Source organism: Gekko japonicus, unplaced genomic scaffold (assembly GCF_001447785.1).
Source record: "Gekko japonicus isolate JY-2015 unplaced genomic scaffold, Gekko_japonicus_V1.1 scaffold1412, whole genome shotgun sequence".
Classification (NCBI taxonomy): Eukaryota; Metazoa; Chordata; class Lepidosauria; order Squamata; family Gekkonidae; genus Gekko; species Gekko japonicus.
In genome coordinates, this window is record NW_015172597.1 from 289,156 (window position 1) to 301,758 (window position 12,603).

Sequence of the window (12,603 nt, forward strand, 5' to 3'; positions counted from 1 at the left end):
GTCTGTCTTTACAACCCCCCCACACACACACACACAGCCTCTGCCTAGGGAGCAGCTGACATCATTCTCCTCTCCCAACTGAAAATTCCAACTGCCTTGGGGGGGGGGAGTTTGAGGTGTGGAATGGAGTGTAGTCCAATCAGCTTCCATATGTAAATGACCTTGGAACGCTGGCCGGGACTGCACAAAGCAGCCAATGAACCCAGCCAGTGTCTTCCGAGTGGCAGTTTTTTCGGCCTAACACTAAAGGAGTGCATTTTAGAACTTTGGCACCCAAAACTCTTTTATTATAAGGGAGAGATATCTCAAAGTAATATCAGGAAGCCGGAGGTCGCCTGCGTGGGTGAAAAACGGCGGGAAAAAGTGCATCGGAACCGGGAGAGGAAACTGAGGAGTACTTGGAAGCGGTTGACAGGAAAAATGCTTCAGTCCCGTTTCCTAAACGGGACAGAAGCGATTGTGTATGAAATGACAAATATATTCCGGAAGGGAACCGGTTCTCAAATGGTTCTGTCTGAAATGACAGACCAGAAACCATTTGGGATCCGTTCCTCTTCCGGAATATATCGCCTGTCTGAAATTCCTCCTTGTCTTTGTTAGGGAACAACAGGAGGGTTTCATATTGCACATGCAATGGGATGGCTTTCACTTGAGTTAGAGTTTAGAGTTTCAATGGCCCCGGTTACACAGGCAGGAAAATGTGGGGGGAAAGCATGGCTGTTTGCCCTGGGGCAAAATAACCCGCGGTTGCACGAGCAGACGTCCCGTGGAAGTCCTGTGGAGGTCCCGTGGTTAGGGGGAAGGTGCCGATCACAGGACACTCCTGCAGCGCTGCAAAGGAGCAGGGCCACGGTGAAAACGGGTTTTTTTTAACTAAAGTGCGCGCATGCTCCATTAGGTGCTTGTGCGCATTCGTGCAGACTTGGGGGAAAAAAACCCTTTTTGTGAGGGGACTTGGGCGGGCATTGGAACTACCACCGGAAATGTGATCAGACGCCTGCCCATGCCCCATGGTTTCCGGAAACAAGTACCTCGGAGGTACTAGTTTTTTCCCTGCATTTTCGGAGTGAAGCCTCGGGTGAGCCACGGGAGCTCTACGCTTCCCAGATGTGGCAGTGAGATCACACCTGGAAAATCCGCCTATCTTTCATCTCTCTAGCATGCCTAATGCTCCATGTGACCGCAGCCAATATTGGGCAAACCCCTAAGTAACAACCCTTCACTACACGCACCAATGGAATTAGGGATGGGACGGACTTACAGATGGGTGGATTTTCAGCTTGACAAGGTTGCCACCCACCCAAAGATTCATCTATAAAAGATAGGGACCATGTGTTGGGTCTTTGCTAGCCACAAACCCTCCATCATCCCCTGTCTGCTTTTACCCCCTAATGTCCAGCTTGCTATCCCAAAAATCCTTTGTCTACTTGATCTCTTGGTGTGCACAGCTAAGAGGTCCACACTCACTGGCTGCTTCTAGCAGTGTGATTTAGAAACATCCCTAGGTTCTATTTTCCTTACCCCGCATTCTTCATTGCAACAGACAAGGCTTCGGGACAGATAAGTATAAACCGTGAACCTACCTACCTCCTAAGTAAAAGGAACTATTTCTATTACTGTAATTCTAAAGGAAACTTGATTGAATGTGTGTGTGCACCTGTATCATTTGAATGTGATTTTGATACTCTTCAGTAAAAGACAGATTGTTTTGAATTCACCAGTCTTCACTCTCTCACTGGGAAATCCTTGGGGTGGACTGGTCTTCAGTATACATAGGTCGGAACCCGTATAAATTTAGTCTGCCAGCTGTTGTAGATAAAGCAGTTCAGCTAACAGAGGGGTGGGCTTAGAGTTTCAAGACAACCAATGAGAGCTGTCTCTTTCCCAGCCATGGAAAATATCACTGCCTGTCATATTGCTGATAGGCTGACAGACAGAAAGAGACATGTGCTAGCCTGGAGAAAAACTCCTGGCGTGGCCTGTGAAGATATGAATCCACCCCTTTGCCATTGCAGGAAAATGTTCTTTGCCAGGTTTGCCCTCCAAAGCAGCACACACAAAAAGTCCCCCCTCCAAAGCATCTTCAGCTATCACAGCCTGCAGCTGTTAAGTGGGTGTGACAGGCTAGAGTTTATTATCAGGAGCCTCACACTCCACAAGACTCCCCCCTCCCACACACACACTAGCTTCTGTGCCTGTGAAAGAATTCAGTCTTCCCTTTCTGCATGTATTAAAGAAAGGTGATTCAATTTGGGTGAAATTAGTTTTTTGCAAGTGAGCCGGGTCTGTCAGATTATACTACATTTTCCAACTGTCCACAAAAAGCAGCACATACACATTTTTTTGAGACAGGGAAATGAAAGAGAAGAAGGGGTGAGAGGTGGAACGGGCAGTTTTGTAAGGGTGGAGGTTTGCCCAATGCCTGCCCAGTGTACTGGCGGCTGCAGAGTAAAGCTGCGTAATGTGCCAGGCTCTCTAAAATGTGTTGCCTTTAAAATGCCATGGAATGGCCCAACTTGGAACACATCTGACCTTACAGATGAACAAACTCCCCATCGGCTGCGAACGTGTATAATTTAAAGATTATATGTTGTCCTCCCTTACCCCTTGAATCATTGTTAGTCCCGTGTGTATTTGAGTAACTGTAAATCGCTCAGAGCCAGCAAGCTCTGCAGGATTGAGTGATTAATAAATTGAAAGATTATTATTATTTAACTAGCTGTTCAATTCATAAGTAGGTTATAGCCTGTTTTTCAAACCTTGGGATTTTTAACGTGTCTCTAGTCAGACTCAGGCTGGGGTGGGCAGTCTCTAGAGGGGGCTGATAAGAAGAAAGGGTGGTGCCCCACCCATGAAGAAGCAACAAAAGCCGCCCACCCTGTACAATACCTTAAAAAGTTTCATGGCTGGAAAGGTTTTCAGATAGACTGCCTCTGGCTGAGGAAGCTCTTCTATGCCTTTTCAAGATTGTGCTTTACGGGTAGGAACGACTGAAATACCGTTTTTGGAGTCAAACTGAATTAAACAGGGATCCTTGACCACTCTGTGGGCAACACACTGGATTGTGATTTTGTGAAATTAAAAAGTATTTGCAGAAAAAATTCAAACCTGAGACTAGAAGGGGGGGGGTTGGAGCAGAGCAAGACAACTGGTGTTACAGATAAGCACACAGACGGAAAGTGATGTCTGAGTTTTATGGTTTTACTGTTTTAAACAGCGGTAGCAAAGCTGTTTCCCTAACTTTTAAAAAACTTGATAGTTTGCTGTACCCCAAAGAAACAGAGAACCATTCAAAAGCACACCTCAGTGAAACAGTGTTCCTTAAAGGTGTTAGTACTTCTGGGTGTGTAGCTTCTGGCTAGAATAGATAATACCAGGTGGAGTATTCCAACTGCACCATTGATAAAATAGCCAGCTGCCCTGTACAATACATTAAAATGTTTCATGGCTGGAAAGGTTTTCAGATAGACTGCCTCAGGCTGAAGAAGCTCTTCCCTGCTTTTTCAAGATTGTGCTTTATGGGTAGGAAAGGCTGAAATTCTGTATTTTGGATTCAAACTGAATTAAAGTCTGAGATCATAAAAAATCCATTGTGTTTTTTGTGAAATTTAAAAATGTTTGCAGAACGAGGCAAGGCAAGAAATAAATCTTAAGGAAATAAAAGTCATACTCTTCAGAAGGGTTGGGGCTGTTTTGGACTGCCCAGGCTGGTTTTTTTCCTCCCAACACCAACCACTGCAAGGTAGGACATGGGAGATCAACACTTTTTGTCTTTAAAATGTCATGGAAGGGCCCAAGCTGCTTGCAAAGAGGGTGTACAAGATGAGCAGCTGTGCTAGTTATTTTTTTAAGGTGCTGTGCATGAAATGTAAAAAGAGTGTTCAGTAAAAATGAAAGGTTTTGAATAAAAAATAAAATCAAAAAGCTGTTGTATAAAAATAACAAATTTAAAGCCCCTTTGTATGTGCAGAAAAATTCAAAACTGATTCTAGAGTTGTGACTATTCTATAACATGCGGCTTCAGTCAGAGATTATACTTCAAAAAGTCATCCAGTGCATGCAAATTCTGGGCATCCCAAAGAAACCCAACACCATCCAAACCTAAGCAGACATAAGATTTGAAGATAATTAACAAAAGAATCCTTTCACTTCTAACTGCTTTCTCAACAGTAAAACCCCTGAAGTTCTTGAAAATGCAATGGAAGTTTGGGGAATGCTAGTATAGACAGCCACAGCCAAAAACTAACCTTTAAAAGATTAGGACCTAATGAATCACTTGTACCAATGTTTGTTGTTTTTTAAACACAGTGTAGAAGAAAGTTTTGTCGTGACCCCACCCCCACATGTGCTATAGCTACTTAAATCTTCTATATAGCCCGCATATGCCAACAAGGCCCAGGTTGTACCATAACCTTCCTTCTGAGTTTTTTGTGTAGGAAACTCAAATGCTCAGCGCTGTTTGGCATGAATTTCATTCCTTTTCTGAACTACTTTTCCCAAGATAAGGCTCCATTGTTCCTGTTCTGTAACTTCAAGGTCCAGAAAACTGCATGCTAGACAAGGCAAGAGGAAATGCATTTGCCACCTTCTTCCCATCACACAGAAATTACACGACTCTGCACAGTTTTAACCCTGTGTGCTGCATGAACTTGAAAAAGGAAAGTTGCTTGAACTATTAGAATTCTCCTTCACACATACACACACAAAATTCGTGTGGTGCAAATGGGGACAATTGGCTAAATGTAGCAAAACTTGACACTGAAACAATGACCAAGTTTACAATTTTGTGTGTGTATGTGTGAAGGGGAATTCTAATAGTTCGAGGTTAGACTACTGTAACGCTCTCTACATGGGGCTGCCTTTGCTGCAGATCTGGAAGCTGCAGCTAGTGCAGAATGCGGCGGCCAGGTTGCTGATGGGTCTCCCCAAGTGGGAGCACATCCGACTTGGGCTGAAGGTGCTGCACTGGCTGCCAATAGCATACCGAATCTGCTTTAAAGTGCTGGTACTTACCTTTAAAGCACTCTATGGCCAGGGTCCGACCTACTTGAGGGACCGCCTTTTCCCACACATACCCCCAAGAGCACTTCGGTTGGGGACCCAAAACCGTTTGGTGATTCCAGGTCCTCGGGAGGTAAAACTTGCTGTGACCAGGGCTAGATCCTTCTCAGTGGTCTAGAGCCTTCTCAGTGGTGGCCCCTACCTGGTGGAACGAGCTCCCGGAGGAGACCAGGGCCCTGCAGGACCTTATGCAGCTCCGCAGGGCCTGCAAGGCGGAGCTCTTCCACCAGGCTTTCATATAGGGGCCGCCGCTGCCACCACCATCAACGGTGGCAATACCATCGGGATTCGGGATCGTCGTGGGGAGCTCAGCCATACATTGTGCCGCATGAACAATGTGGGATTGGAACGATCTGCTGGACAGTGGTACCCCAATAGGGCTGACTGGAAGATGCCACCATAACACTCAAGACCATCTTGTCTACTGAAAGCACGTTATTATTGTTATTACTGTAATTATTGTTATAGTTATGATTTTACTGTTTTACTGGGTTTTATATATGGGCTTCTGCCCCCTTGTAAGCCGCCCTGAGCCCGCTTGCGGGGAGGGCGGGATAAAAATACCTAAATAAATAAATAAATATAAATAAACAAATAAATAAATAAATACAACAAGATTTAACGAAAATTGTATAGACAAAGTTTTCCATAGAGACCCTTGTTATACATATATAAATAGTTATGTATTAAGACGGCCACGACAACGTGTGCCAGGCCATGCAGTCTACAGGACTCATGGACCTTCGGGTCTAGAACAATAGCCCCAGCAAATCCTATCAAGAACCAAGGGGAGCGCTTGGATCCTGAAGAGAACCTATCATTACCGGCTCTGTACATAGAACCTATCACGGGAAGTGGGGGGGTGTTGGGTGTGAGTGTGTGCACCGATATAAGCTGGGCTCTCGCTGGCTAAGTTATCTTTGTTTCTTCTGATGTAATTAATAAATGAGAACTGATTTCACTATGCTATGCCTGGAACTCCAATACTTTTCATAAATATATTTACCCACTTAAGGCACTGCCCCTTTAAAGCAAATACCTTGAAGTATAATTTATACATACAGTTTTTTCCAGCTCACCCCTGAGACGTAGGCACTCAATAAAAGATGGAATTAATCAACCACCGGCCCTCTGCACTAGAAACGGCAGTAACTATCATTCCGTGTATTTTATCTGTTGAACTGTTTACTTACTCTTGCTATCTTAACTGGTAGGATCATTATATATTTAAAAATGGAGCAGAATCATTTAAAAGCATAATATTAGACTGTTGAGTCCATCCTGAATTAGCTCAACAGAAGCATGATCCAAAGAAGAGTCTGTGCCTATATCAGGATCTGTTACCAGCTGCATTGGGTTGTTAGGGCATAGATATCAGTCGGGGGCTAGAGCACAAGGTGCGGGGAGATAGGAACAAGGGAGACCCACATGCTGAAAAAGGAAGTGTAATGGTTGCACAAAAGCACCACTCTATTTTGAGTAATCTATGCTACTGTTGATGGCTTGGTTGAGAAAGCTTTCCATAGTTTTCTAAACTTCTAAATAATAACGATTTAAAGGGTTTACAGCAGTTTTTGGAAATTTTAGCCTATGCCAGCTCCGCGAGGTAGGCCAGAGAGATCGTCGCTTTGTTTCATTGGGTGAACAAGGAATAAGAGCATATGCAAGGGTGATTATACTTAATTTTCTTACATTGGATGTTTACTGCTTTTCAACAGCCTTTCCCAGAACTGCTATAACAATAAGCATCATTAAAGGTTTAGACAATGGATTGTAATATCTTTCCCAGAACTGTCTGAACACATCAATTTCAAAGGTAGACCTTAAACACCCAACAGGTTTTAATCCTAGGTCAGACAATTGCAAAGGTCAGTGGCCGAGCCCACGGCAGTTTACTTCGAACAACCCCCACCGTAGCCGACACAAATTGTTATCCACCAACTCGCAGTTTATTTTGAACTGCATGCTTTGAAGCAGGACTTTGCAGCTGGGAAGCCAGAAATTAAAGTGGAAGTTCTTAAGAAGCTTCTCTTTCTATTTGAGGCAGCCATCTGGGTCAGTGTGGTACAGTGTTCAAGTATCAGACAAGGGTATGGGAGATCTGGGTTTGAATTCCTGCTCTGCCACTGATAAGTAATGATTTCAAGATTAAAGAAATTGGTTATTGGATTGTTCTTTGGATTGCACTATGTAAACTGCCTTGCACCTAGTGTGGGGGTGCAAGAGAGTAATGATTTCCAGCTATTTCAAAGCTGGCTTCCCCCCAACAATTCGTGTGTGTGGGTGTGGGGGGGGTGTTATTCCCCAGTGATGGGAAGAACTATAATTCATGGCCGCTGTCGGTAATATTAATTAATAGTTTTATAAATAAACACAGAAATTTTACTTTTTAACAGATAATATCATGGCTGAACCTAAGAAAAAAATGTAGACAATATAGTATTTAGTATTTGAACTATGGTTTTATTCAGTTGCCTACAAACAGTACATTACCGATGTGCCTGATTTGCCAAAAAATTTTATCAAATGAATCTATGAAGCCTTCAAGACTAGAAGAACATTTGACAAAAGTTCATGGTGATAAGAAAGATAAGGATTTATCTTATTTTCAAGCATTAAAAGAAAACTTGTTGAGACAGCAGACATTGGCAAAACTCTTTTCAATAGCATCCAAACAAGATGACGATGGGCTGTGTGCTTCTTACACCGTTTCGTTACTGATTGCTAAATCGGGAAAACTGCATTCTGTTGGTGAAGAACTAATTCTACTGGCTATAAGTGAGGCAATACGCACCATGCTACACAAGCCAGCATCTGATATTACCAAGAACATTTCTTTGAGCAATAACACAGTGCAACGAAGAATTGATGAGATGGCTCAAGATGCTGAAGATTCATTATGTGAGTATTTAAAAACATCCCAGTTCTCTATACAACTTGATGAGTCAACTTTGCCAGGAAATGAAGCTTTGCTTTTAGCATATTTGTGATTCATAAAAGAAGGAAAAAATTGCCAAGAATTATTATTTGCTAAAAATTTGCAAACTGATACCAAAGGAGAATTAATATTTCATGCATTGGAAAAGTTTTTTAAAGAAAAATAACTTCCCATGACTAATATATTGTCAGTTGCTACTGATGGTGCTCCAGTGATGATGGGGTGCTACAGGGGGTTTCTTGCATATTTAAAAAAGCGGTTCCAAATGTATTCACTGTACACTGTGTCATTCATCGTCAACATCTAGTTGCCAAAAATCGGAGTGAATGCCTACATGTTATTATATTATGTCATTAAAGTGGTCAACAAAATCAGAAGCAATTCACTGAATGACAGATTGTTTGGACAACTTTGTATTGAAAACGATGAAGAATTCAATCGCTTGCTGCTTCATACAGAAGTTCGTTGGCTATCAAAAGGTGCCTGTTTGGATCAGTTTTATAAACTCTTTGACTCAGTGCTAGAGTTCCTAGAAAACAAAGATGATGCTTTACGAGCCAACTTGATTGATTCCAAAAAAGACATAGCTTGTTTGATAGACTTGTTTAATAAATTTAATGAAACAAATCTACAGCTCCAAGGCGATGAGCTGAATTTAATCAAAACAAAAACTGTCATTTCTGCGTTTGTGGCAAAACTACTTCTGTACAAATGAAATTTAGGACGAGGGGAATTCAGCCAGTTTCCAAATTTATCAACAGAACATAGGGAAATGAAATGAAATTGAACTCTAAAACAGCAATATAAAATGGCAATGTTTGAGGCTGTGTACGTGTTTCTGGAGATGGGTATCTATATTTAAGATTTTAATTAATTTAAATACTGAATGTGCAGATTTTAGAGGTTATTATATTTCAAATCTAATTCAAATTCCAGTGCTGTAAGTTGTCTAATTTGTATATTGTTTAAATTTAAATTTTAAATTGTAATGGCCAATGGCTACACAATAAATTTTACTACTACTACTACTATATATTGAACTGGAATGATTAGTTGTAATGTAATAGATACTTTGCAAGTTATATTAATAAAACTGAAAAAGAATAAACTAAAGAAATTTATCAACAGTAGAAAAACATGATGAAGACTTGCCTACCTATTCAGCACTTGGAAGCTATCTATTCTGACTTTAATCAACGATTTGAAGATATTCTTAAAATGAACATATCTTTCTTTACTATGTGCAAATTTATCACTGCATCTTTTTGTCCACTTCTTGAAGGTAGATTTCCAGGGGGGCGCTGAATAATTTTTTTTCTGAAAAGGGGGCGGTCGGCCAAGTAAGTTTGGGAACCACTGCACTAAACCAATCTGTAAGAAAACATAACTCACTGGAAAATATAATAATGCTAGGAAAAGTTGGAAGAAGTAGGAAAATAGGAAGACTGAACATCAGATGGACTGACTCGATTAATGAAGCCACGCCCTTCAGTCCAATACTGGAGCAAAGCCATTAATGATAGGACATTTTGGAGGTCATTAATGTGTAGGGTCACGATAAGTTGGAAGTCACTTGACAGCACATGACACACACAATGATCTGTGTAGCAGGATCTCTGAATTCCACCCTTTCATTAAAAAGCGAAAAGGATATCTCTAACTCAAGGGTTCTCAGTGGTGCTATAGCATTTGACATATTTTCTGGTGCCCACCAAGTGTTCTTAGAAAGTAGGCAGGGCCAGTTGAGGTTTTTACCCAGCAGGGTTTCTAGCTGGCCATTAGAGACCAGATCAGATTTGTAAATGTAAAAAAATACTTCAGCAGCAACTGCCATCACAGCACAATAATCTTCACTGAAGTTAAACTGTGTACATGCAAGGAAATATGCTATAATAATATTCGCTTGCCATTTTAAAAACAAAAACTATTTTATTGGTGTGGGGAGGAAATGGCTACCATGTAGGTGGGCCCAGGAAAATCCAAACATTCCCACTCACACAGCAGTAATTCAGAATTTGCTGTGGTCTTTCCCAAAACATTCCATTTAGAAAAGACTGCAAAGAAGCTGCAGAAACCTTGAGAGGTGCATGGACAAACACCTGCCTCCCAGCAGCACCAAACCCTGTGAGGAAATGGTGACCTTATATCTTGCCTTTTGTCTTCTCTACTGGGGTACAGATAATAGCCTTGAGTGACAGAATGATTCCGACTAAAATATCTGTGCCACCATCAGTTCCTGGTACTTCATTCTCTTCTTCAAAGCAGAGTGACCAGCTCTGGTTGATAGAAGTCCCATGGAATTTCCTATGTGGATTATCTCCGATCAGTGTAATCATTGAGGGTTCTAGTTGCTGCATGAAAATGCAAGTGGAATATATAGTTGCTATCATGTATTAAGGTTATAACAGCATGAATTCTGGTCACTGGACTTCATGATGAAAGAAAGGGTAGCAGCCTTCCTTCCCACAAAAGGGTTTTGCTGAAAAATGGTCCTAGGCAGTTGTTTACTACAATTGTTGTTTACCACCCACTGTAATCAGGTGAATGGAGATGGCCCTTTAGATACTAATGGAGACCTATTATTTCTTTATATGATGCCCAACAAATTTTTTTCTAATGTAAACCAGCACAAAACTAAATATTTGGTCACCCTACAACACTGTTTACTCTCAGCTTTATGAACTTCAATCAATAAAGTAATTTTCAGAATCTCATTTTGGGCACAGTGGTCCCAATAATGAAGGTTTTATTTGCTCTTTCATTTGTCTTCTTTACTGTTTTTGAAGTGGAAGAACTAAGAAAACAAAGACTTTATAGTAATCTAGTTCCAAAATGAGTAACTATTGTGCAACTAAGCCCATTGCTTTTTGTTTGTTTGTTTGAAGTTGTGGGGGTTGGGGGTGAGGACATTAAGACCTTGTTTAGAATGGCTGGTTTAGGTGTAAGGAGACCAGGTTTGTTGTTTTGGTGGGAAATCTCCTGCCTCCCCCTGGCTCTGTCTGCCACTGGTCAGCTGGAAGGTGGGGGCAATGCTGGGTGAAAGGGAGACATTTGGCAGCACTCTGACACCATGATGTCACTTCCTGTGTGACCCAGAAGTGATATCATCACTTCTAATGATGATCGCTAGATCTGCCTGAAACTCTACGGTACCGGAAGCAAATTGGGAGCCTGTATATCTGGTTAAAACATAAGTTTGTGGGTGAATGCTGGAATGTTGCTCCAGCAAGATGACATCACTTCTGGATCGTGCTGGAAGTAATACTATGGCATTGGCATGATACCAAAAAGGCAAGTCCCCACCCCCTGCAGTTTCCTGTCAGTTGCCTAATTCTAAGCAGATTTACACTCTTCTAAGCCCATTGATTTCAGTGGAATGAGGAGGATGTAACTTTGCTGTAGATGGCATTGTAAGATATTATTCGCATCAAAGTTTTTAGCTCTCTGCTTCCCCTTTGCTTCCCTATGAAATATTTTAAACAAATAAACATCTAAAGATATAAACACATAAAAATACAAACAAGACAAAAGAGTAATAATTGTTAGTGATGGAATGCCAAACAAACTGAAAAATTATTCACCCACTGGCAGAAGACAATGATAGAGGAAGACAGACAATGATCCCTGGAGAGGGAGTTCCAAAGTTTTGGAATCACGACCAAGAAATCCCTTTCTTGGATTGCCACTTTGTAGCCTCAGATGCTGGTACCTGAAGAAGGGCCTCTAAAGAATATGTTGGACAGGTTCATATGGGAGTAGGCAGTCCTTCAGGCACTCTGGTCCCAAGCCATATAGAGTTTCAAAGGTCAATACCAGTACATTGATTTGTGCCTGAAAGCAAATTCTGGAACAAGACTGAAGTGATATTATCCCTGTGACTCACTCCAGTCAGCATTCTGTACTAAATGTAGCTTCTGGATAGTCATCAAGGACAGCCCCACATAGAAACTTATTTTCCCCTTCCTACCAACTTACTTACCATGATAAGGAAAAAAGTAGGAAAGTCAAACTGGTGGCCTCTACTGACACATTTTCACATGCAATTTTTTAGTTCCTACAGCAACCCAATATACTGCCAAATTCCAGAGGGGCAAGTTTTGGAATACCTGCACATACACTGACGTAATTATTAACTAGGGAGGTATGCTTCCAAATCATTTTTAAAAAGTATTTTTCTGTGAACTTGAGGGTTTCCTTAGTTTTGCTGAATGCTATAGAGTATCCATGCCTTGTCCTGTTGTGTAGAATTGGCAATCTGCAATGGGAACAGTCCTTGGCTATTAGTGTCTGTGCTAGAGAGTGTGAAACACACAGGTAAGACCCAAACTGGCCCTTATAACAGCCAGGTCCCAGCACTTCATTACCTGTCACAAAGGGCTAGCTGCAGTATAAGAGGCAGAGAGGATCGGGAACCTGTACCTCAACTATATCATCTGGAATCCCCTGATGAGGCTGCAACACAGGACAGCTGGGGTCAATCAGAATACATCGGGGTCCATAAAGCTCTGGCTTCTTCGTTAAGCACAGTTTGTTAGCCAAGGTCTGTGATAGTCCACATTAAAACTTCCCCTTCCCACCTTTATCAGTACCTCCCTATTTTCTGG

General features: G+C 41.7%; 1 pseudogene; it reads left to right on the forward strand.

The window, feature by feature from the left end:
• The window catches only part of LOC107119116, a 28,233-nt pseudogene extending 19,025 nt beyond the window's left edge, over positions 1–9,208 (forward strand).
• Positions 9,209–12,603: the final 3,395 nt, after the last annotated feature.